General features: G+C 38.2%; 2 protein-coding genes across 4 annotated transcripts in view; one reads left to right on the top strand and one right to left on the bottom strand.

The window, feature by feature from the left end:
• Positions 1-8,461, bottom strand: part of P4HA1 (prolyl 4-hydroxylase subunit alpha 1) — a 79,461-nt gene extending 71,000 nt beyond the window's left edge. For 2 of the 3 annotated variants that reach the window (XM_046652077.1, XM_046652076.1), the window contains exon 1: positions 8,260-8,457. The gene's annotated coding sequence lies outside the window, so the exon portion shown is untranslated. Of the gene's footprint in view, positions 1-8,259 lie in introns of all 3 variants that reach the window. The other variant, XM_046652078.1, reaches the window with a different exon arrangement.
• Positions 7,050-12,496, top strand: part of NUDT13 (nudix hydrolase 13) — a 35,932-nt gene continuing 30,485 nt past the window's right edge. The window contains exon 1 of the mRNA XM_046652080.1: positions 7,050-7,723. The gene's annotated coding sequence lies outside the window, so the exon portion shown is untranslated. The remainder of the gene's footprint in view (positions 7,724-12,496) is intronic.

The raw sequence follows: 12,496 nt of genomic DNA, 5'->3' as shown, positions 1-12,496 counted from the left end.
AATTAATTTTCTCACCAGGTGTATCGTGGTATCTATTGTGGTTTTAATTTGCAATGTCATAATTACTAATGACGTTTAATATCTTTTGGTATGTTTATTTGCTGTCTATATACCTTCTTGGGTAAAGTTTCTACTTAAATCTTTTGCCAAATATTTAATTAGGTTGTTTCCTTATCACTGAATTTTGTGACTTCTTTATGTATCCTGAATACAAGTCCTTCGTCAGATATGTGATGGGGGAATATTTACTCCCTGTTGTGTGGCTTGTCTTTTCATTCTCATAACACTATGTTTCAAACAGCAGAAGTTCTTAATTTTGATGAAGTCAAATTTATCAATTTATTTATGGATCATGTTTTTGGTGTCATATCTAAGAAATCTTTGCCTGACCCAAGGTCAAAAACATTTTGTCTTATATTTTCTTCAAGACATTTTATAGCTTTAGGTCTTACCTCAAGGTCTATGAACCATTTTGAACTAGTTTTTACATAGAATGTATTTTTTGCATGGAGGCTGTAATAAAAAAAAAGATTCTATTTTGATGTTTGAGTGCTGACTGCTATGAAGCCCTACTTCCCTCCTCCTTTTGCTCCACATGTGGGTAAATCAGAAAGAAAGCTAAGCCATTCCCTCCCTTGTTGTCGGTGAGAAGCTGAAACCAAGTAAATCCCACACATGAGAACTATCATAAAGATCCCTCCTTCTAGCTACAATAAAAACTAAAAGCAGGGGCTGGGCCCCTGGCCGAGTGGTTAAGTTCGCCCGTTCCGCCGCAGGCGGCCCAGTGTTTCGTTGGTTCGAATCCTGGGTGCGGACATGGCACTGCTCATCAAACCACACTGAGGCAGCGTCCCACATGCCACAACTAGAAGGACCCACATCGAAGAATATACAACTATGTACTGGGGGGCTTTGGGGAGAAAAAGGAAAAAAATAAAATCTTTAAAAAAAAAAAAAGAACTAAAAGCAACTACCCTGCTTCACTCTGGCTTCATTCTGAACTAAACCTAAGCCCTTGTCCTGAGGAACCCTTTTTCAGTTTACTGAGTAAATTTTATTTCATATTTCATATCCATTGGTGCCTTTGTATCATTTGTCCCAACATTTACAAAAATACCTGGGCAGGAGGGTTGCCCAATTTCCAATGGGGGATACTAAGTGCCAAATAAAACAGAGATTTTTTTTCTTTTTGAGTATGAATAACCAACTATTCCAGACTATCCTTTCTCTATTGAATTGCCTTTAAACCTTTGTCAAAAACGACTTGACCATTTTTATGCCTCTGGATTCTCTACTTTGTTCCACCGATCTGTACATCTATCTTTTCTTCAATACCACACTGCCCTGAGTATTGCAATTATATAGTAAAGTTGAAATCAGGCAGTGTGGATTTTTCCAACTTTCTTCTTCTTTTTCAAAATCGTTTTGACTTTCCTAGTTCCTTTTTTTTCCATGTCAATTTTAGAATGAGTTGTCAGTTTCTATAAGAAATCCTGCTGGGATTTGGACTGGAACTGCATTGAATCTATACATCAGTTTGGGAAGAATAGTTATTTTAACAATATTGAGTCTTCCGGTACATGAATATGGTATATCTCTCCATTTATTTAGGTCTTCTTTGGTTTCTCTCATCATTGTTTTCTAATTTTCAGTATGCAAATCTTGCACATTTTGTAAAGTTAATACCTAATATTTCATTGTTTTTGGTGCTATTGAGATGGTACTTTTAAATTTTAATTTCTAATTGTTCATTGCTAATATACAGAAATCCAATTGATTGTTATATATTGACTTTCTGTCTTTCAACCCTGCTGAATTCACTTATTAGATCAAGAGCTTTTCTGAACCATGTCTCAGATTTTCTACACAGACATAATGTCTGTGAATAGAGACAGTTCCTGCTCTTTGAAACACACTGTTAAAAGAATTAAGATGAGCCAGGGACTGGGAAAAAACATTTCCCTATCACACATGGTGTAGTTATTCTACTCCTAGATATTTACAAAAGAGAAAAGAAAGAATATATCCCTCCAAAGACTGTATGGAATGCACATACCAGCTTTATTTATAACAGTTAAAAGCTGGAAACAACTCAAATGTCCCTCAACTGGTAAAGGGACCAAAAAAAAAAATTGTGGTATATCCATACAATGTAATACTACTCAGCATTAAAAAAGAATGAACACATAACAACATGGATGAATTTCAAAAGAATCATGCTAAGTATAAGAAGCCAGACTAAAAAAGAGCACATACTATATGATTCCACTTATAGAAAACTCTAGAAAATACAAACTAATCTTAAGTGTCAGAAAAAGATCCTGGTTTCCTAAGGATGAGCAAAGGGCAGGAAGGAGAGGAGGGAGGGATTACAAAGAGGCATGAGGCAACTCTTGAGAGTGATGGATATGTTCCTTGATTGTGTTGACATTTCTATGAGTATATACTTTTGTCAACCGTATGCTGTAAATATGTGCAGTTTGCTGTATTATCAATTGCACCTCAACAAAGTTGTTAAAATATATCAATTACTTTAAGTTATTAATAATCACCCTTATTATGCCAAACATTGGTGTTTTATTTACTTATAAAACTCTATTACTTGGTAGCTATGATCACTGTCCACTGTTTTCAAAAAAAATCATTATTTAAGATTTTTTTAACTTAAACACAGTAAATTGAGATCTAGTCTCCAAATATCTTTGATGTTAAGAGACTGGTAAATTTGAGACCATGTAAATTTGAGAATGTCTTCATGCAACTTTTGAATATGAATAAAATCTTGCCTGGCTTAAAAAAAAGAGGTGAGGTTGTTGGAAAAAGTGGGCAAGAATAAAGGCCATATGTACACAGCAAGTAAGGCTCTGAGGTCCTAAATTGGATAACTAGGTTTTAGAAACACTAAAATAAACACTTATTGGTCATTTTTTGAAGGAATTAAATATGCAAATTCAGTTAATACAAGATTAAAGTGTAAGAGAAGTCTTGAGTCTACTTAAACCCAGTTAATCAATATTTACTAAACACTCTCAAATAAAATAAACATAATCTTATGTAACTGTCCTCCATTATGTATGTTATTTCAAACAAGAAGTTATCCTGATTCTTCCAGCACAATGTTTAGTACATAATAACAATACTCAATAAATAATGATCACAATACAGAATCGTGGGTAATGATGTACACCTGAAATTTATATAATGTTATAAACCAATGTTACCTCAATTTTAAAAAAAAGAGAATCAAGGAAAACACCTTCAGGATAATTTTTCTCATTTCTCTAAAACTAAACACTAGTCCTGGCTTTGTATACAAATTTCCCTTCTTAACCAAAATTCTTTAAAAATTTCAGAAAACAATTCATGGTTGAAAAGCTTGAGAAATCATTAGGGCAATAGAGCTAGGTACTGAGGTGAAGAATCTTATAAATATAAACTCAGAAAAACACAGAAAATAGATTAAAATAGACATCTGAAAATTAATGATTAATACTTTGCAAGTTTCCATTTCTATTACTTACTCCTCAGAAATCTTACAAAAGCACCTTCTCCCAAAATGTTAACAATATGCTTATAGAGTCCATGTCTGCTGTTGCTATAGACATGCACAACAGAAGAGACTGTTCTATTTGATGCTTCATATCAACGTTCAATGGCTTTTTATTTTATAGTTGTTGACTACTAATTCTTGCGTCTTACTGTAGTTCCAAAATAACGTAACTCTGATACCTGGAATGGAAAACATCTAGAGAAACTAACTTTTGTTTAACCCACTCTGCACAGATAAGAACAAATTCCCATATGTACCTATAGTATTTCTTAAAGATCATTCCTAATACAAAAGAGGTTATACATACTTTTAATCTCTGACCATGATCCATTCAGGCCAAGGCCCATTAGTCCAGAACAGAATACTTCAAACTGGCTTTAGCAGCCCCTCTCCTACTAATAGATGGATTACACCTCTGAGGCCCAGGTATACTTTACCCTAACTTCATCTCTCCCAAGGCTCTTCTGCAAAAGTTTCATTTTTCTTTAACCTAGTCTCCCTCTTCTTCCAATTACCTCTTTTTTCTAAAGCCAGATCCCAAGCTGTCAAGCTGAGGAAAAGATATACAAAATAAAACCACATATACTAGAATAAGGAAAAACGAACTGATGGTTGCAGAGGATGTGAATCTAGACATGGGTTTCCATTCAGTACTTATTCAGATTTAACATGAAGTAAAATGTTAGTAACATGGCTGCATGCCATGTAACTTTCATATCCTATTTCTCCTATGAAACACTTCTTACCACTCCTTGGATTCTCCCATAGTCTACTGGGCACATTATAAATGCTTTTAAATTAAATCAAGTGGAATGACAAAGTTAATTACTACTAACCAGGAACCCTATGTTATTCCAACCCTAGATGTTGAAAACATTTCTAATACCTTGGTAATATGCTATTGAATTGATTTTTTTTCCTTCCATTACTTCATTACTTCCATTACTTCCAAGTCAGTCTGACCAACTACCAAGGATGAAGTCACATGAAGCGGGAAATCAGAAAACAGACAACAACCTGGGTCCAAGTTCTAGTTCTGCCACTTACTATATTCTTGGTCAGATTACTTGACTTCTCTGAGCGTCAGTTTCTTCATGTATAAAATGGTGATGATATAAAACTACCTCATAGAATTATTTTAAGGATCAAATTATACAATATATGAAAGAACACTTTATAAAGTGCTTTAGTTGTTATCAGGTAGAGTAAAAAAATCTTTTTAGAGCCCAGTTCAATCCTCCTAGAAAATTCTTTTAGGGGGAAGAAAAAATACTGATGTAAGATGTTATTGTCACATGTTTCGTTTCCTGAGAAAAATGCAGATAGAAAGAAAACTGGTTAAAGTTTACTACAGCTATAAAGGTGGATAAAATAAACCACTAAATTACAGCCTCCTCTTTGTACTACTTACGATGGTAATCAACTCAAATGCCCAACCAAGAGAGAAAGGCTGAGTATGTTAATTTGACATATCATAATATTACTATTTAAATGAAAAAATGTAAACCACCAAAACACGGACACACTCATATGAAACTCTAAGCGGGAAGAGGAAGAAGTCCAAGATACTATTCATTCACTGATGACCACCATGTAAAAAGCATCAATCTCTAAACTGTATTTTTTGCCAATAACCAACCAAATACACTAATAGTCACAGTGATCATCCAAAGAAACATCAGGAAAAGGAATGCTTTTCATTATATCAAGTTCAAAAACTGCTGGAGTAAACTTAAAGAAGTCTTCTGAGTTTCATTAGTTTTTACTGAGGTACAATATTTGGCTAGAGGAAAGCTAATGAGAGGATAGCTCAATTTATACAAATAAATTTCATCAAGTAGAAACACGAACAAAGCTTTAACTAGTTTCACAAATATCCATACACACTTTATTTGGCTTGTCTCATATATTCATACACACACACACAATCATTATGATTTAATTATAAGATTCAAGATCCCACTGTAAGAAGAGAAATAAACTTTAATGCCAAGGGCCTGTGCAATTTATTTTTGTTTACTTTCACGCATTTTCCACTTTCAGAATAGAACCAAAGATATGTTACAACATATTGAGAAGGAAGGGAGAAGGCCAACATGATGTATTATTGGCCTAAACAATTTAGCAATTCAATTATTCTCCCACCAATCTATTAACTTTTGTCAAAACCCTTTTAGCAAAAGTTCATTAGGGTCATCTATATACTCAAGTCCAGTGAGATCTACAATTCCAGCTCAATTGTCAGAAATATTCAAGAAATTTCTGCCTCAAGATACCTAGATATCCTTAAAAATTAATTTCATATCTCTTCTATTTTTTAGTTCTTATAATAGAGTTTATAGATGCACTTAGGAGTGGGAGAGAGTATCTATAAATGTATATAAAATTCCAAGCAGATGTGTGAACTTGTATTTGCTGACCCAGGGTCCACATCTTCTATCAGATTCTCAATAGATTTCATGACCTCAAAATAGATTGAGAACTGCTACTATGTATCTCACAGGGTACACTTTCCAAATCTAAGAGCAGTAATTATATCCCAGTTGATAATTAATTGCTAAATAAAATAAGGCATTCCTTCCACAAAAATGAAGGCTCACAAGCTTTATGGCTGCACTCTTGCAATAAAAGCAGGAATCTGAACTTAATTGCCCTATGAAAGATACTTCTTGTCAGTATACAACCCACTCTGCAGTATTAGAAAAGGTTAACATCTCCTTACCAAAAAGCCAAGATTCACTTACAACACCCTGGACTACTACCTAGGTGATATAAAACTTTCTTTTTTCAAATCTTTTGCACTGTCTAAATTTTTCTGCAATAATTAAAAGCTGTATACATTTTTTAATCTGTTTTACTACCTTAGTTACCCAGACACAAAATGGCCAATATAATTATCTGCTTACTAAAGTCCTCACTTTCAGTACTTCAAAATAAAATTCATGTTAAGATGTCAAAGGAAACAGCACTACTCATCCAAAAAGAGAGAAAGTAGTCCTTTTCCAAGTTAGTCTATGTTAAATCTATAAGAAGCATTTGCCATCGGCTATCTAAAACACTGGCATAATGTTCCAAAACCAAACCTGTCATGACTTCTAAAGGTAAGTGACAAAACCTATGCTTCCCAAAGAAAGAAAAGGTAAAATTTGAAGGTCATACTTAAGACTGAAACTATATTTCACAGGCTAAAAGCCAAAGTTAAAGAAAAATCACGGAATGTCTACTTAAATTTCAAATCAAGGCAAAGCATACGCAAGGTTGTTCACTTTCAGCTTCTTAAATATTTCCTGCTTAAGGTATCCATTTTCTCCATAGAAACTTGATCAGAAAAATCCCTTTAATATGTTTTATAAATTAAGTTCCAGTGTTCCTGCCATGCGGACTGCATATTTCATCTGATTATTTTATGAAAAGACCAGCCTCATTCATAAGCTACATCTAAACCTAAAAGGGGAAATATGCTTCTTCTCAAAACCTTTAAAAAAATGAGCAAAAAGTTGATGAAAGAACACTGCTGCCACGTCTTTTCCCCTCCCCCACTCACGTAGAGGCTATTTCATCCTTTCTGAGTGCATTCCAAGGGAAAGTGGAAGAGCCACAGCTCTCAGAGAAACCAGAAAGAGTTAAGTTGAAACTGGCAAGCCTCTTTGGCCTTTCAGATCAATTCCTAAAAGGAGATCTAGCTGTTTCTTCATCCCTTTCTTAAAGTAAACAGTGCAAAATTTCAAGTGTTCTCCCCTCTATTAGGAACGCATAGGATGGTAGTGTCTAAGAACTGAATTGTATTTAATACATTCGATTATTTAAGAGAAATAGTCTCATACTTATGGTACCATTCTTCCTGCCCCTTAAAACATACATCTGGGGACCGTTCATGTAATCTGGGAACTCAAAGCTCTCACACAACTGTGGAATTCGTTTTACTGATGTGGACTTGTAAAAGCAGCAAACTCTCTGGTGAGAAAGACAGGAGGGGAGAGGGAAAAACTCATGTGCCTTTAAAAAACCCATGTGGAAGAAGAGGGAAGGAAGACGACTAGCTTCCCCCACACCAGGGTGACCTGACAGCCGACTTCCTCAACTCCGCAGCCCGAAACTCGCCGCCCGGGGCTACGTCTAGCTGTTCCAGCAGCACCGACGCGCAACAGATGAGTTACGTCTGAACTTCTCTGGGTAGGTCCACTTCCCAGACCCACGTCTTTTCGATAGGGCAAATATGCCTGGGGTGCTTCAGCTCCACTACCACAGGCTAGCCATCTGCTGCTACGGTGGCCAAAAACCCACGCCCCACCCCCGCGTCACCCTCAGCTTTGTAAGGAGGACCAGGTATGAGAGAAGCTCGGGAAAAATTAACAGGGTGACTCCGCGGGAAGGAATATTCAAGAAACTCCTAGTCCCCGGGGCGGGGACAGAGGCTGCAGCAGAGCCCACGGTCAGGGGCGCCGACCAGGGAAGAGGTGGGAAGGGGAGCACGGAGAAGGGCAGAAGGGCCTTTGGGGCAGCCGGGGGTCGCGGGGCGCAGGGCGAGAGGCCGAGTCTCCAGAGAAGGTACTGGGCTGCTGTGGTAAACTGTGGTAAACTGGAGAACCCCCCACCCTCAAGCCATCCAACAAGAGGAGACAGGGACCGGACCGCCACAGCCGTCCGGGAAGGGCCAGGGCTGCCCAAGGGCCTCACCCTCAGTCCCCAAGGTCGGGGGAGCATCTTACCTGCGAAGCGGGACCGGGGGGCGGCGCGATCTTCAGTCCCCTGTCGCCTGCACACGAGCTGGCTACCTACTCCCTTCCCTCAGCCCGCTTGGCGGCACGACTGGGCAGCAGAGGGAGCCAGTTAGCCCTTTTATAACCTCTAGGCCTCGACAGCAGCGCTGGGGAGGAGACGACTGCAGCCCTTGCTACGTGAGCTCCATCACACCCGCGCCCCCGCGACTGCGCAGGCGCCCGGCCTCGGCCGCTCTCCCGCCCCCACCCGTGGCCCACACCCCTACTCCCCACCGGCCCCGGGGAGTCTAAGGCCGAGGGGCGGGGCCGGTAGACGGGCCTCGGATGGAACGCGCCTGCGCAGGGTTGCAGCCCAGCCCCCGCTACCGCGGTTAGCTCGGGTTCGCTCCGCTCGCTTTTGTCGGGTGGTTTAGTGCCTTAATTTCAGGTTTGGCGACGAAGCCACCAGTAATGAAATATCTTAAATGTGAGAAGAGGAACATAGAAGCGTAGAAAATAAAGCAGAAAGGAAGCCTCGGATGGGAATACAGTGCTTCCAGGCTTGATATCTCAGCTGTCTTGGCCCTGAGGCTTTTTGCTTTGCAAACCTCCGTCTCTCACGTCTACTGTCATTTTATACGAATCTGGCTCATTTCCTACCTTTATACTCTATGAGTAGATAATGGCCTGCGCGCTCCGGAGACACATTTTCTGGGTTCAATTCCCAGCTCAGTTCAGTATAACGCTGGGCGTTAACCTCTTAGTATCTCAGTTTCTCATCTAGAATAGGAATGTCGGTAGGTACCTCATAGGATTATTGTGACAATTAAATGAGATAATGTATGTAAAGCATTTAGCATATACCTAGCACACAGAAAGGACTCGGTAAATATTAGATTGTGTTGTTGTAGCATATAAGGCACCCAATGTTGTGTTTGGTCTCAGTCTAAGATTTGCCTTAGTCAGTATAATCTTAAAAGAAGAAAACCTTAGTATCAGTGAGAGGACAATGAAAGAGATATTTTTCCCTTGTCTGTGAAAGGGAAGAATGACTTCTCTAAGACTTGTTATTCATTAAAAATCGTTTTCAGAATTTTCCATGTATGCTAAAAAACATAGCAAAAATTAACATTTGACTCTTATCTAGGAGGTGGGGTTGATTATTCAGATACAGAAATAGAGAGAGGGTTCTCTGGGAGCCCTAGGCAACTAGAAAGTAGATATAGTGATGTCTAAAATCAGCAGTTCTCATGTGGTCAGGGGGTCCACAGGGTCAAAATTATTTCATTGTAAGACAGTCTTTGCCGTTTCAGCCTAATGAATGTACAATGGGGTTTTCCAGAGACTACATGTCCTGTGATATTGCAACAGATTGAATGCAGAAGGAGATGTGAGAATCTTCTATTAGGCCAGACATTAAAGAGATTTGCAGAAATGCAAGATAATGCCATTCTTCTCACTAAACTCTTTTTGCATTGGAAAATATAGTTATTTTTCATTAAAAATATTTATGTTCATGTGTAACAGATTTATTATTGTTTTTAAATGAATTAATAAACAAATACTTTACATGTTTAACTCCTAATACAGTAAATGTTGATAAATATAATCCACATAAAAGCTTTTTGGAGTCCTCAGTACTTTTTAGGAGTGAGACCAGAGTTTGAGAACAGCTAACCTAAACAAATAGCAGGGAGCCCTTTGATACAAGAGGCAAAGATGTCTTCCTGTTAGAAAATCTTTGCCTCGAATGGAGCTGTAATCAATGTATCTACTAGCCCTATATACAGCTGACTCTGAAAATTGACAATTCACCCTATAAATAAAATGGCTCCAGACCTTGAGGCAGATTTGCTTTGAAGCTAAGAAAACTTCAGCTTCAGGGGATTTCATTGCACTAGCCCTTTACAAGGCTCTGGAAGGGGCCCTAGCAATATGTTTATATGGTCATAAGCTTTTGTAAAATTTGTAAAAGTAAAAATTTTAACTGCAATCTTTAGACTGCTAATTCTTTCCTTACTGATTTCTCCTCTGTCACACTTCCCCTTGTCTAGTGTGTTGGAGTAGCTAGCAGGCATTTTTAAAATTTAGCTGAAGGGAAATTCAGTTTGAATACATGTGGTTTGAGTTTAGTAGGATATGTTTTTGTAATTCAGTCACTTCCATACATAGTTAAGATATTGCAGCTGTCCCAGTGTAGGAATGGCATCCAAGAATACTCCTACCACCCATTGTGCCCACTGGCCCACTCACCCAGCATTGTAAAACAAAGGTGCAGGGCCAGACATCTTATACCTATTTGAATGTGCCCTTTGTCCTAGCATCAAAAATATATGGATAATAGAGGAGAAGCAAAGTTGAAACTAAGGGAGTCTGAAGCTAATCTGTGGGAAATTCTTCCATTTATTGGATGTGTAAAATTTTAATGAAACGTTTAGTGCTTACCAATGCTTAGCCAACAAAAGGAAGTTCTTTTCTATCAGAATTTAATAAGGATATCCACAACAAACTAGTTAGAGTGTCATCAGTTTAAGGAAAACTGATGTGCCCTGAACTCTTTCAAGTCGTATACTAAATAACTTTATTTGCGATTTTCCCAAATGTGACAACAATCCTAAAAATTTACACTATTTTATGAGTGATGAGTTGTGATGCTGAAAGAAACTTCTAACCTATCCCTATCAATATCATGGCCCAAAAAAGGACACTTCATATCAAATCTACTTATGACTATTGAACCTGATCATCCCTGCTTGGTTAGAATGAAGATGAGAGATACCTTGGGGAACAGACAAAGAATGATATGACTCCCCTCTGAAAGGTCAAACGTTAGAAGAGAGCTGCTGTAGCTGTACTATAAACCCCCAATAAATCTCTTCTTCTTGCATCTGAAAAAGTTGAATGTGCCCATCAATTAGTAATATTTCTTGAAGAAAATATTAAAAGTCCTATATTCTTAGGAACAGTCTCTTATGTAGCTATGGTAACAACTAATAAGCAGAAGTTATTTTATTTTATTTATTAATTTTTTTTTTAGGAAGATTAGCCCTGAGCTAACGTCTGCTGCCAATCCTCCTCTTTTTGCTGAGGAAGACTGGCCCTGAGCTAACATCTGTGCCCACCTTCCTCTACTCTATATGTGGGACGCCTGCCACAGCATGGCTTAACAAGAGGTGCAAAGGTCTGCGCCCAGGATCCGAACTGGCGAACCCTGGGCCAACGAAGCGGAACATGCAAACTTAACCACTGAGCCACTGGATTGGCCCCAGAAGTGATTTTAAACTCAATTAATAGATCAGTGCAACTCAACCTTGTGACCAAGCCTCTAACAAACCAGCCAATCAGTAACAGGCTCCCACTTTTTAAAGTTACCAAACGGCAACAGCCTTACTGTAGTTAATACATCTTTGAAAATCAGTCAATTGTCAACAGTTTCTCCACCAAAGTAATCATGCTTCTATAGCTGATGTCAACCCACTCCCACCTTGAAAGTCAGCCAATCCCTGAACTCCACCTTTCACAAAATGCTGTGTAAAATCGGCAGAGAGATGTGTCTGCTGCATAGTGCTTCCTCACATAGAAAATAATAAATCAGGGGGCCAGCCTGTGGCATAGTGGTTAAAGTTTAACATGCTCTGCTTTGGCAGCCTGAGTTCGTGGGTTTGGATCCTGGACGGGACCTACACCACTCATCAGCCATGCTGTCACGGCGACCCACATATAACGTGGAGGAAGTCTGGCACAGATGTTAGCTCAGGGCTGATCTTCCTCAAGCAAAAAACAAAAAGAGGAAGATTGGCAACAGATGTTAACTCAGGGCTAGTCTTCGTCAGCCAAAAAAAACAATTAAAAAAAGAAAATAATAAATCAGCTTTTTATTTCACATTTTGAATGATAGTTTCTTCCTTCAACATTGAGCACCTGTGTGCCCAACAAAAAAGGAAGCCAAATAGACATAAACCCTGTAACTGAAAGCAGCTTTAATCAAATTGCATTCACACATATGAAACAATTAGAAATCATTTGAGAGAATGGATAAGCATTGAATTATGTTGTGAGGATTATAAAATACTACACACTTTACTTGAGAGTTAGAAGAATGAAGTTGAATTTGATGAAATAGGTAATAGTAGGTAGGTTTTTTAGCAGGGGATTAAGATGATGGAACCTATATTTTAGAAATATTATGCTATGTAAATTAGAAGGAAAAAAAGTAGAGTCTAGTTATCCAAGATCCATTGAATAA

Source organism: Equus quagga, chromosome 2 (genome assembly GCF_021613505.1).
Source record: "Equus quagga isolate Etosha38 chromosome 2, UCLA_HA_Equagga_1.0, whole genome shotgun sequence".
NCBI lineage: Eukaryota > Metazoa > Chordata > Mammalia > Perissodactyla > Equidae > Equus > Equus quagga.
Note: the sequence above shows the minus strand (reverse complement) of the source record. Positions and strands in the feature narration are given on the sequence as shown.